Source organism: Artemia sp. Qi Xiang Cuo, chromosome 19 (assembly GCF_049724085.1).
Source record: "Artemia sp. Qi Xiang Cuo chromosome 19, ASM4972408v1, whole genome shotgun sequence".
Lineage (NCBI taxonomy): Eukaryota > Metazoa > Arthropoda > Branchiopoda > Anostraca > Artemiidae > Artemia > Artemia sp. Qi Xiang Cuo.
In genome coordinates this window covers 34,393,896-34,407,115 of record NC_142812.1, presented here as the reverse complement: position 1 = coordinate 34,407,115, position 13,220 = coordinate 34,393,896, and the positions used below count along the sequence as shown (strand labels likewise).

Below are 13,220 nucleotides of genomic sequence, written 5' to 3'. Positions count from 1 at the left end.
TGTCTTACTAGTATCATCTCTCACGGGTTTACTGGCTGCCACGAACAATGCATACTTGAATCACTGTAGCCTGTATCGAAACGAATCTTGTGTATGCCCTTTCACCTCTTAAAATCTGAATTATATTTTGTACCCCCCCCCCCCTCCAACCTCAGAAAATAAAATCCTTTTTAAATTTATCCAAACCGATATCTTAATTTTCGAAAAATAACACCACTGACCCACTCTTCTTCTCACTATAGTTATCTAATTCAGTTATAATATTATCAATCCAAACAAAAATTCACACTCGAAATTGAACAGCTCCGAGTGAAAAGTTTGCATTTCAGTATGCATAATACAAAGGGACAGGGCCCCCAAAAGAATCAAACAGGGTCCCCAACATCCCAGATACTTCCCCCAATGGCATGGTACGGTTTTATTAAGCTAAAAAAAGATTCTTCATGTTCAAAAGCCTATAGCTCAATTCTTGGGAGGGTCAGTTCCCTCAAACCTCCTCCCCAGAATTATTGAACTGGAGGTTCCAACAGTTCCAGTTATTTTCTCTTTCAAATTGTTTGGTTTTCTTAACTTAACAAAAAATGTATTCGCCAAGTTGAAAGGTCGATGATTATTTTTAGGATTATCCTGAACAAATGAACAAGAGCCTCCTCCCCCCTCCGAAACCCTATTATCCGGTTAAATTTACTGTTATTTTTTAAGCCTCCCAACATTAAAACGTCAAGTTTTCGTCAATAAGACATTGTTTACTTATAATAGCTCTTGAAGTTCTACGTTTTTTTGAAAAGTCGAGGGCGAAATTCATTATGACTCTCAATAACTGCGATTTTACTTATGAGAGGGTTGCCATTATTGCCATCCTTTTGCATGTTGTTTAGTGAATGCCCCGCCTTCACACTTTGCATGCTGAGACCAGCTCATTAAGGTCCCGTATCTTTGGTTTGCATGTTGGGCTCTGCATTGCCATCGTATACCCTCGGTTTCTTAGGGATATGAACCCCTTTTTGACTCGGGTTCTCCTGAAATATAGAATAAAATGAATAATTGACGGTCAAAAATCATAATTTAAAAAATTATTCTGTTTCCCTTGAATTTGCCTCTAATGGCCTATTACACCACAACGAGCCCCAAATGTAATCAAAAGTACGGCACTAATATGAGACTATGGAAGCAAACATTAGAAAATGTTGTGTAACACATTGCTCTAAAAGTGATTTAAACTATAAGAGTGATTAAAGGGGGTGAACCCTCCTCAGGGGAGGGGGCCTTGCAAAATATTAAAAATCATGAATATATTCAAAAAGACACCAGTTTACCTAACTGATTTTTGTTTTAACGATTCCTTTGTCGGATGCATTTGGCCTTGGACAACATTCACTTAGTAGTAATTTTCACGTTAAAGTATATAATGAAGAGATAAAAAAGGGATTATTATGTTCATGTTAGATCATTTAAATGGGGAAGGGAAAGGGGTTTTAGGTGGCGGTTTCCTGTGAAAAATCCTAGAATCTTCAAGTTAAGTATACGTACCTTTTTTTGGGGGGCACTACTACGGATAGGGGTTACCTCTATCCTATAATAAACTTGGAAAGTAAAGTTCTACCTGGAGGTTTGTTCAAATCATATCCTTTTTAAAAAAATTTCTGTCACTGTTCATCTTGAAAACTGTAATGTTAAATTTCTTCACTTGTATACACATTTTATACCCTGGAAAAACAAAAGAACTACCCAGTCAACTACCAGGTGAGATGATTAAGAAACTCTTGCGTAAGCCGAGTAGGGGGAAGACCTATCTGGTTGCTCGTATCCATGAGAGTTTTGTACAGTGAAGAATAAAACCCTGCACATAAACAAACTCTTGTGCAAGCCACGCAGCGAGAAAACCTTTGCGCTCGGTTACAAAGGCTTTTATAACCAAAAAAAGTCTTGTGTAAGCCCTACCAAAACAAATTAAGTTGACCATCAAACCCCATTGTTGTCGGATTACAAGGCTTTTGGAACCAACACAAGTGTCGTTGAACCTCAAAACTACGTCATTGACAAAATCTTTTGACTTTACATAAGTAAACATTAGACTAACGTCCTGAAACGTCTTGAGGGGTTTTTAACTCCTTATGACTCCAGGTGTACCCTTTATGGGCGTCGTAGTGATGCCTAAAGGGATAAAACAAGCAATATCTTCGAAAGTTGAAATTGATTGGATTTGAAGTTGAAGGTTCTAGTGTTTTCTTTAAGAGTCAAAAGGGACTGGAGGGCTGCCAGCCCTCTCCCACGCCCTTCAATTCCCCAAACATATTTAAACAAAATTTTGACTTGACTTTATTTAACATAATAAACAAAAATACAAAACAATCACAGATAAAAATCACTACGCTAGGGAAATAAAACTTTCTAGAAGCATAACCATTTCTAGATTCTAGATAAACATTCTTTCTCAATAAACATTTCTAGAAGCATCCTAAACTAAGAAATTAATTTTAAAAGAAAAGAAAAAATCACCTTTCCCAGACACCCCCAGTGTAACAACCCCCATTCAAATACAACGAAAATATAAAGTCAAATCAAAGTCAGGAATCGAAGCATGGGAAGGGTTTGAGAAAAGGCTCATTTGCCAAAACGGGGTCACAATTTTTTGTGGGTGTTTGTAATACCCTGTTTGCTTCCCCCAAGAATACCCATAATTTTAGAAATTTTGCTCAGACTTGAACATATCTGCATGGACACTTTTCACCCACAGAAGCGCCTCTGTTCTTGAAATACCCGGATTTCTTAGATTTTTTCTACATTTGTCGTAAGATTTGAATTTTCTGGAGATATTTCTGAAGGTTCTCCCTCCTGGAAGACCTCCAGCTCCATAGTGCGGGTTACCTGAAAAAAAAAATACTTTCAAAGTAATTGGCTGCGCAGTACTTAGTCTGATACTGTTCATGTTATCAATAGCTTGGCAAGCAAACCAGGACTATAATTCATCTTCATCTTGCTTGGACTTTTTGTGTGAATATTTGTCTGTCCTGTATTACGCTATAATTTCTTTTTGGGGCCTTGATATTTCCACAATTTCAATAGTAATTGTTTTAGCTCCTATGACGATTTAGCTGTTTACCGCCCACAAGTTTACGAATATTTGTATATCTCATAGTAAACCATGAATTAAATAAGTGTTCAAGTGTGTTTTGTCATTCTACTTTTCGTTCGGTATTTGTGTCAGGAAATTTGGTGTCGCTCCCATTGAAGTAGCGCCTATTTAAACTTGGTAAACGATAGTTATCCTTTCATTTTGCAACCTCTCCTTTTCCTTTAGTAAACCTTGAATAATGGCAAATGTTCACTGTAAAAATTTTTAAAAAACCAATTTTTCACCTTTTGGTGAAGGTTTCCAATTAGATGATCTGCTTTGATGATAAATAATTTGCCTTGCTACTCCACAAAAATTCATCATCATTGAATCTTTCAGTAATAGAAGATGCGCTTCAAAATACTTCATAGCAAAAACACTTAGTAGCAAAAACACTTCTTTAGAACTTTATTTTTCAACACAAAGAATGTCCCTTGAAGCGAAGGTGCTCTCTTTGTTATGAAATTGAAACATAAAAATTTTAAGCTCTAACACAGAAGCTAAAGCATAGAAAAAGGAGTTAGTTCCCTAAATCGATGTGCCAGGGCATATCGCTTATAAAACAACCACCAAGATTATTTGCATGTGTGGAAGAAAATTTCTACATATCCCCTTCTGAAAAAGCTCACTGAAGAGCCCTTAATTCTTATTTATTGGTATGTCTCTTAAATTATTGGAAAACACATAACAATAAATTTATTATGGATAGGAAATGACATTTCAAAAGTGATCAACCCCATTGCCTAGAGGCAACACTTTGACTCTGTCTATAGTAAAGAGCCATTGGTCTTTAAAGTGTTATTTATGTGTTTATCTTTTTTCCAAGAACCACTTCATATGGAAGGGGTGGTCGCAGGAAATTTAGAGGGGGCTCATTCAATTGGAATTTGAAAGTTCTAGTGCTCATTTTAAAATTTGAAAGAGACTGGAGGTCAACCAGGCCCCCTCTTACACCATTTTTAGCTTCCCTCCTCCCTAAAAACCTGGGTCAAAATTTTGATACGGCCGTTTTACTGAAAATAGAATAAAGGTCAAACAGTATCAAAGGTTAAAAGCTTTCAGACCCTGAGTCTCGAAAAAGGATTAGGGCATTAAGGTAAAACTTTCAGGAAATGTTGAGCAAAATTCAAACATACTACGTGCATGCTGGTTCTCATCAGGGCGTATCATCAATTAAAAAAAAATTCTACTGAAAGTAAGGAGCAGTATTAAAGCTTAAAACGAACAGAAATTATTCTCCCTATGAGGGGGGATTCCCGTTTATTTGAATGAATATATTGTTGTCAAAACCTCTTTTTTTCAGAGTTTCCGGTTTATAGTTTCGACTGGGAGTGTGAAACTTTCCCAAGTATCCCAATAAGAAGCGATTTTCTCGTGAATTTGTTTTCGCGAAGATCGTTAAGCGGAAAAATTATGAAGACATTATAAATCATGACAAAGGTAATCCAGTTTATAATAAACACTCTGGGCCAAGGTCGAGTAAAAATTCTCACCTTTTGACGTAACTTCATGGCTCTGTCGGTTGCGGATTTGTTGATTCTTGTGTAGCCATTGCTGTCTAATTTTTTTAGCTACCCTCTCCTATTCCATGAATTGGAAAATCCAGAAACTTCATTTTCATAACTTATGGATAATTCCTAGGAAAACAAAAGCTTTTTTTCATTGTCAAATGAGGATTTTTGGTCGGTTATTTTTCTTCTTATAGTCACGTTTTTAACTGTTGCTAATCTTGGCAGGAGAACGGAGAACGGATCTTTACTTAAGTTGCCTTAGCGTAAATAAGCGTTGTTGCAATCATAGGAAATAAAAGGAATCGTTTTGCAAATATATTTTACACAGTTTATATCTACAAAAAAAACGGATGTAATATTTTCGAGGAAGTCAGCCACATAAACAAGATGTTATTACTTTTTTATGGACCTTTATACTGAAAATCGAAATAAATCGAAATTTAATAAGATAGTTTACATTTTTTCTTCCGTGAAATTTAGTCTTATAATAAAATGCAATTTTGTCAAAAGCACAGAAAAGGGGGTTGGTTGCGCTTCAGAAGTAGGAAGCTATCAAGAGTTCCCGTACGAACACATGTGCTGCCATCTACAATTGAGTCTAACGCCAAACATACATAATTTATTCAAGGATTATCGATCGAGTCAAATGGGGTCAAGGTCAATTTATTTGTTGTTTCTAGGTGTAATGACTCCAGGGCGAAGTTTTCACATTCGTATTAACGGGAAGAGATGTATTGATCCACTCGAGGGGGAAGTGGATTTCTGAGAAATTGATTTACATAATCGTTGGGGGAATGCATTGATCGAGTCTAACGGAATTAGAAATGACATCACTTGTTTCCTACGAATTATGCGGGACTCTAAAGAGATAGAAATTCAATTTTTAAATATGACTTCTTTGGTCTTTAGTGACAGAGATAAATTAATATTCTATTTTTAAATATGGCTTCTCCTATCTTTAGGTCGGAGTGATAAATTGATATTCTATTGAAACCATAATAGCGTAGCTAGGAACACCTTAGAGATGAAGAGATTAACGTGGGAATTTTTTCCTGGGAATTTCAAATATGACAGCGCAGGGAGGCCAAAACAAAAGGAAGATGTAGAAATTACTTTTAGGAGATTATTTGGGCGAAACCGTTTGAGACATTTTAGAAGATGATTTAACCGAAACAGTTTGAGACATTTTAGAAGATGATTTGGGGTGAAACTCTGTGGTCGTTAAAATACACAAGTTCCATTTTAACAGTGTTGTGAGGTCCCCTTCCCCAAACCCAAAGGGCCCCATCCCCCAAAGGGCCCCCGGGCCCCCAAAAGCCCCAAAGACCCCCCGGGGCCCCAAAGCCCCCCGGGCCCCCACATTTTTTTAATACTTTTTTGAATCAATTTGTTTGCATGTCTGGGTTGGTGTTTCCAAGTTCAAGAATTTGTCTTTGTTGGTTTGAATGTTTAAAGTATATGTCTTTCTCTGTTTGCATGTCGAAATCTATTTGTTTGCATGTCTGGGTTGGGGTTTGCAAGTTCAAGAATTTGTCTTTGTTGGTTTGAATGTCTAAAGTGTCTGTCTTTCTCTAATTGTGCGTCTGATTCTATTTGTTTGCATGTCTGGGTTGGTGTTTGCAAGTACAAGAATTTGTCTTTGTTGGTTTGAATGTCTAAACTGACTATCTTTCTCGGTTTGTATGTCTGAATCTATTTGTTTGCATTCCTGGGTTGGTGTTTGCAAGTCCAAGAATTTATCGTTGTTGTTTGAATGTCTAAAGTGCCTGTCTTTCTCTGTTTGTGGGTCTGATTCTATTTTTTGGCATGTCTGGGTTGGGGTTTGCAAGTCCTAGAATTTGTCTTTGTTGGTTTGAATGTCTTTCTCTGTTTGTTTGTTTGTGTCTGATTCTATTTGTTTGCATGTCTGGGTTGGTGTTTGCATTTCCAAGAATTTGTCTTTGTTGGTTAGAATGTCTAAAGTGTCTGTCTTTCTATGTTGGGGTGTTTGATTCTATTTGCTGTAATGTTTGTGTTTGTGTTTGAAAGTCCAAGAATTTGTCTTTGTTGGTTTGAATGTCTTAAGTCTCTGTCTTTCTCTGTTTGTGTGTCTAATTCTATTTGTTTGTATGTCTGGGTTGGTGTTTGCAAGTCCAAGAATTTGTCTTTGTTGGTTTTGATGTCAAAAGTGTCCGTCTTTATCTGTTTTTGTATTTCATTCTATTTGTTTACATTTCTGTGTTGGTGTTTGTAAGTCCAAGTATTTGTCTTTGTTGATTTGAATGTCTAAAGTGTATATCTTTCTTTGTTTATGTGTCTGATTATATTTGTTTGCATGTCTGGCATGGTGTTTTCAAGTCCAAGTATTTGTCTTTGTAGTTTGGAATGTATAAAGTGTCTCTCTTTCTCTGTTTGTGTGTCTGATTCTATTTGTTTGCATGTCTGGGTTTGTGTTTGCAATTCCGACTATTTGTCTTTGTTAGTTTTAATGTCTAAAGTGTCTTTCTTCCTCTGTTTGGTTGTTTGATTCTATTTGTTTGCATGTCTGAGTTGATGTTTACAAGTTCAAGAATTTGTCATTGTTGGTTTGAATGTCTAGAGTTTCTGTCTTTCTTTGTTTGTATGTCTGATTCTATTCGTTTGCATGTCTGGGTTGATGTGTGCAAGTCCAAGTATTTGTCTTTGTTGGTTTGAACGTCTAAAGTGTCTGTCTTTCTCTGTTTGTGTGTCTGATTCTATTTGTTTGCATGTCTGGGTTGGTGTTTGCAAGTCCAAGAATTTGTCACTGTTGGTTTGAATGTCTAAAGTTTCTGTCCTTTTCTGTTTGTTTGTCTGATTCTATTTGTTTACATGTCTGGGTTAGTGTTTGCACGTCCAAGTATTTGTGTTTGTTGGTTTGAATGTCTAAAGTGTCTGTCTTTCTCTGTTTGTATGTCTGATTCTATTTGTTTGCATGTCTGGGTTGGTGTTTCTAAGTCTAATAATTTGTCATTTTTGGTTTTAATGTCTAAAGCGTCAGTATGTCTCTGTTGGTGTTTTATATACACTAGGATTGCATGTCTGGGTTTATTTTTGTATTTCCTAGTATTTGTCAATGCTGGTTTGAACGTCTAAAGTTACTGTCCTTCTCTATTCTTGTATCTGATTCTATTTGATTACATGTTTGAGTTGGTGTTTGCAAGTCCAAGAATTTATCTTTGTTGGTTTGACTGCCTAAAATGTCTGTATTTCTCTGTTTGTGTGTCTGATTCTATTTGTTGGCATGTCTAGGTTTGTGTTTGCACGTCCAAGAATTTGTCATTGTTGGTTTGAATGTCTAAAGTGTCTGTCTTTCTCTATTTGTGTGTCTGATTCTATTTGTTTGCATTTCTGGGTTTGTGTTTTCAAGTCCAAGTATTTGTCTTTGTTGGTTTGAATGTCTAAAGTGTCTGTCTTTCTCTGTTTTTGAATCTGATTCTATTTGTTTGCATGTCTGTGTTGTTGTTTGCAAGTCCAAGAATTTGTTTGTATTTGTTGGAATGTCTATATTGTCCGTCTTTCTCTTTTTTTGGGTCTGATTAAATTTGTTTGCATGTCTTGGTTGGTTTTTGCAAGTCCATGGATTTGTCTTTGTTGGTTTGAATGTCTAAAGTGTCTGTCTTTATCTGTTTTTTTGTCTGATTCTATTTGTTAGTCTGTCAGGGTTGGTTTTTGCAAGTCAAAGGATTTGACTTTAGGTGTTTGACTGTATATAGTGTCTGTCTGTCTATATGGTTGTGGCTGATTCTATTTATTTGCATGTCAAGGTTGGAGTTTGCAAGTCCAAGTATCTTTCTTTGTTTGTTTGATTGTCTAAAGTGTTTATGTTTCCCTGTTAGTGCGTATGATTCTATTTGTTTAGCATGTCTGGGTTGGTGGTTGCATGTCCAAGAATTTATCTTTATTGGTTTGATTGTCTACAGTGCCTGTCATGCTCTGTGTTTGCGTTTGATTCTACTTGTTTGTATGTTTGGTTTAATGGTTGCATGTCAAATAATTTATAATGCATGTTTCTAATGTCTACAGTATGTGTCTATTACTTTGTGTGCATTTGACTGTATTAGTTTGCAATTCTGTACTGATTTTTTCATGTCCTAGCATAGGAATTTGATTGTTTGAATGTCAAAATATTCTGTCAATCTATGTTTGTTTTCCTTATTATATTTTTATGCATGTTCTGGGTTGATGTTTGCAAGTCCAAGAATGTGCCTTTGTTGGTTTGTAGTAGTATTGTGTCTGTATTTCTCTGTTCTTTTGTATGATTATGTTTTTATGAATGTGCATGTGATTTTCTTCAATTACGAGTGTTTTTCATTGTGGATTTTAATTCCACAGGCGTCTGTCTTTCTCTTTTTGGGTCTCGGATTCTATTTCTATGCATGTCTGGGATGGTGTTTGCAAGTCTAAGAAACTGTCTTTGTTGGTTTGAATGTCTAAAGTGCCTGTCTTTCTCTGTTTGTGTGTCTGATTCTATTTGTTTGCATGTCTGGGTGGGTGTTTCCAAGTCCAAGAATCTGTCTTAGTTGGTTCGAACGTGAAAAGCGTATGTCTTTCTCTGTTTGTGTGTCTGGTTTTATTTGTTTGAATTTCTGGGTTGGTGAGTGTATGTCTAAGTATCGGTCTTTGTTGGTTCGAATTCCTATATTTTCTGTCTTTCTCTGTTTCTGTGCCTGAGTCTATTTTTTTGAATATCTGGGTTGGGGTTGGAAAGTCCAAGAATCTTTCTGTATTGTTTTCAATTTCTATAGTGTATATCTGTATCTGTTTTCGTGTCTGATTCTGTTTGTTTTCATGTCTGGGTTGGTGTTTGCAAGTCCAAGAATTTGTCTTTGGTGGTTTGAATGTCTAAAGTCTCTGTCTTTCTCTGTTTGTGTGTCTGATTTTATTTGTTTGCATATCTGGGTTGGTGTTTGCAAGTCCAAGTATTTGTCTTTGTTGTTTTGAATATCCAAATTGTCTGTCTTTCTCTGTTTGTGGTTTCTGATTCTATTTGTTTGCATGTTTGGGCTGGGGTTTGCAAGCCCAAGAATTGTAATATGTTTGCTTGAATGTATAAAGTATATGTCTTTCTCTGTTTTTTTGTCTGATTCTATTTGTTTGAATGTCAGGGTTGGTGTTTTTAAGTCCAAGTATCTGTCTTTGTTGGTTCGAATGTGTAAAGCGTTTATCTTTCTGTTTGTGTGTCTGATTCTGTTTTTGTGCATATCTGGGTTAATCTTTTGAGGTCCAATTTTTTGTCTGTATCGTTTTTTATGTTTACAGTGTCTGTCTGTCTCTATTTTTGTGTCTGAGGATAATTTAACGAATGCCTGGGTAAATGTTTGCAGGTCCAAGAATTTATATTTGTTTGTTTGAATGTCTAAAATGTCTTTTTGTCTCTGTTTATGTGTCTGAGTCTGTTTGTTTACATGTCTGTGTTGGTGTTTGCTAGTTCAAGTATGTTTTTTTGTTGGTTTGAATGTTTAAAGTGTTTGTCTTTCTCTTTTTTTATGTCTTATTATACTTTTGTGAATGTCTGGGTTTTTGTTTTCTCGTCCAAAAAAGCGTCATTGTTGGTTTGAATGTATAAAGAGTCCGTCATTAAATATTTGCTTGTCTGAATCTTTTTGTTTGCATGTATTGGTTGTTGTGTGAAAGTCCAAGTATCTGTCTTTGTTGCTACGATTGTGTAAAGTGCCTGTCTTTCTCTGTTTGTGTCTGGTTCTGTTTGTTCGTATTTGTGGGTGTTTGTTTGCTAGCCCAAGACTCCGACGTTGTTGGTTCGTTTTTCTATAACGTCTCCGTTTCAGCTTGTGTTTATGAGTCTGTTTTTTTGCATTTCTGGGGGTTGTTTTGCAATTCAAAGTATCTTTATGTTGGTCATTTATATTGTAATGTTTCATTAGTTACACTATGTTTTCGTCTGTTTCTATCTTTGCTACAATATGTGTGGGCGTAGGATAGTAAAAGTCTTCGTCTGTCTCGTTTCGAACGACTAAATTATCTGCATTTCTCTTTATGTGGGGCTGATTATATATTGTTGTAACTCTGTACGTATATTTACAAACCCGAGAATTTTTTATTGCGGGTTTTTACGCCTAACGTGTCGATCTTTCTCTGCTTGTATGTCTAATTTTTTTTGAATACAAATCTTTGTTGGGGCGTTAAAATATAACATTCTCTATTGGTTGGTGTGAATGTATAATGTGTCTTTTTGTCTCTGTTTTTTTGTCTTATTCTGTTTGTGTTAATTTATGTTTTGGTTCTTTAAATTCATATATTTTTTATTTGGAGTTTTGAAATTACAAAGTGTATTTCTGTATCTGGTATTGTTTCTTATTCTCTCTGTGTTAATGAATAGGTGGGTATTTGCAATTCCAAGTATGTTTATTTGTTGTTTTGAATGTATAAATTTAGTGTCATTATATGTTTGTTTTTCTGATTATATTTTTTTTCATGTTTGTGTTGGTGTTTGAAAGAACAAGTATTTTTCTGTGTTTTTGTGAATTTTTAAAGTGTTTGTCGTTATATGTTGTGTGTCTTAATCTATTTGTATTAATTTCTGTGGAGGTGTTTGCAATTCCAAGAATGTTTATTTGGTGGTTTTAAGTTCCAAAGATTATGTCTGTCTATGTGTGTGTTGCGGATTCTTTATTTTTGAATGTAGTGGTTTGTGTTTTCTAGTCAAATAATTTTAATTGATTTCTGTTAATTCTAAAGAGTATTTATTTGTCTTGATTTGTTTCGGAATAAATGTGTTTGAATGACGGTCTTTGTTTGATAAAGTAAAATAATTTTTCTTATCTTTTATTAATTTATAAAGAGTATGTATGTATCTTTGTTTAGGAATGATTATATGTGTTTTAATGTATTGGCTTGTGTTTGCAACTACAATTATTTTTATTTGGTTTTTTGACTGTATATATTTTCTTTATGTATATTTGTGTGTGTCTGTTTATCTTGTTTTACAAGCCTGGGCTTGTGTTTGCAAATCAAATTATTTTTGTGTGCTGGTGGGAAGGTCTAAAGTGTCTATCTTTATCTATTTATAGTGCTGATGCTATTGGTTTGCATGCCTGGGTTAGTTATTTCAAATCCAAGAATTTCTATGTGTTGGTTTGAATGTCTAAAATGTCTGTCTTTCTCTGTTTAAGTGTCTGATTCTATGTGTTTACATGTCTGGGTTGTTGTTTGCAAGTCCAAGTATTTTTTTTTGTTGGTTTTATTGTATAAAGTGTCAGTCTGTCTCTGTTTGTATGTCTGATTCTATTTGTTTGAATGTCTGGGTTTGTGTTTGCACGTCCAAAAAATTGTCTATGTAGGTTTGAATGTCTTAACTGTCCGTCGTTCACTGTTTTCTTGTCTTATTCTACTTCTTTGCTTTTCTTGGCTATTGTTTTCTAGTACTGGAATTTGCATTTGGTGGTTTGAATGTATATGGTGTCTGTATTTCTATTTGTGTGTGTCTGATTCTATTTGCTTGCAATTATGAGTTGGGGTATTCAAATAAATGAATATGTCTTTGTGGGTATTAATGTCTTCATTGTATTTCTATATCTGTTTTTTTCGCTGAGTAAATTTTTTTTCATTAAAGTGTTGATGTTTGCAAATCCAAGAATCTCTCTTTGCTGTTTCGATTGTCTAAGGCGCTTATGTGTATATTAGGTTGTGGCTGGTTATATGTGTTTTCATGTCTGGGTTGGTGTTTGCAAGTCCAATTATTTTTCTGTTTTTTTTTGAATTTCTAAAGAGTCTTTCTTTCTCTATGGGTGTATCTGATTCTATTTGTTGTAATGTATGGGTCTGTGTTTGAAAGTACAATTATTTTTATTTGTTGGTTTGAATGTCTAAAGTGTCTTACTGTCTCTTGGTGTGTGTCTGATTATATATTTTTGAATGTTTGTGCTGGGGTTTGCAAGAAAAAGAATATGTCTGTGTTTTTTTGAATTTCTAAAGTGTCTCTGTTTCTCTCTTTATGTTGCTGATTATATATTTTTTCATATCTGGGTTGGTTTTTGAAAGTCCAAGTATATTTATTTGTTTGTTTGAATTTCTAAAGTGTCTGTTTGTGTGTTTGTGTGTCTGAGTATATCTGTTTTAAATTCTGGGTTGGTGTTTGCAAGTCAAAGAATTTGTCTTTGGTGGTTTGAATGTCTAAATTGTCTTTCTTTCTGTTTGTGTGTATGATTATATCTGTTTTAATGTCTGTGTTGGTGTTTGCATGTCAAATAATTTGTCTTTTTTGTTTTGATTGTCTAAAGTTTCTGTCTTTCTCTGTTTAGTTGTCTGATTCTATTTGTTTGCAAGTCTGGGTTGGTGTTTTCAAGTCCAAGTATTTGTCTTTTTTGGTGTCAATTTAAAAAGTCCCTGTCTTTCTCTGTTAATTAGTCTGATTATGTTTGTGTTCATGTCTTGGTTGGTGTGTTCAATTCCAAGTATTTGTCTTTGGTGGTTTGATTTTCTAAATTGTCTGTCTTTTTCTGTTATTGTGTCTTAGGATATATTTTTGCAAATCTGGGATGTTGTTTTAAAGTCAAAGAATTTCTCTGTGTTGTTTTTAATATCCAAAGAGTCTGTCTTTCTCTGTTTGTGTGTCTGATTCTGTTTGTTTGCATGAC

General features: G+C 34.9%; 1 protein-coding gene across 1 annotated transcript in view; it reads left to right on the top strand.

Moving 5' to 3' along the window:
• The window catches only part of LOC148940768 (extracellular matrix organizing protein FRAS1-like), a 194,938-nt gene that overhangs the window by 779 nt on the left and 180,939 nt on the right, over positions 1 to 13,220 (top strand). The window lies entirely within an intron of this gene.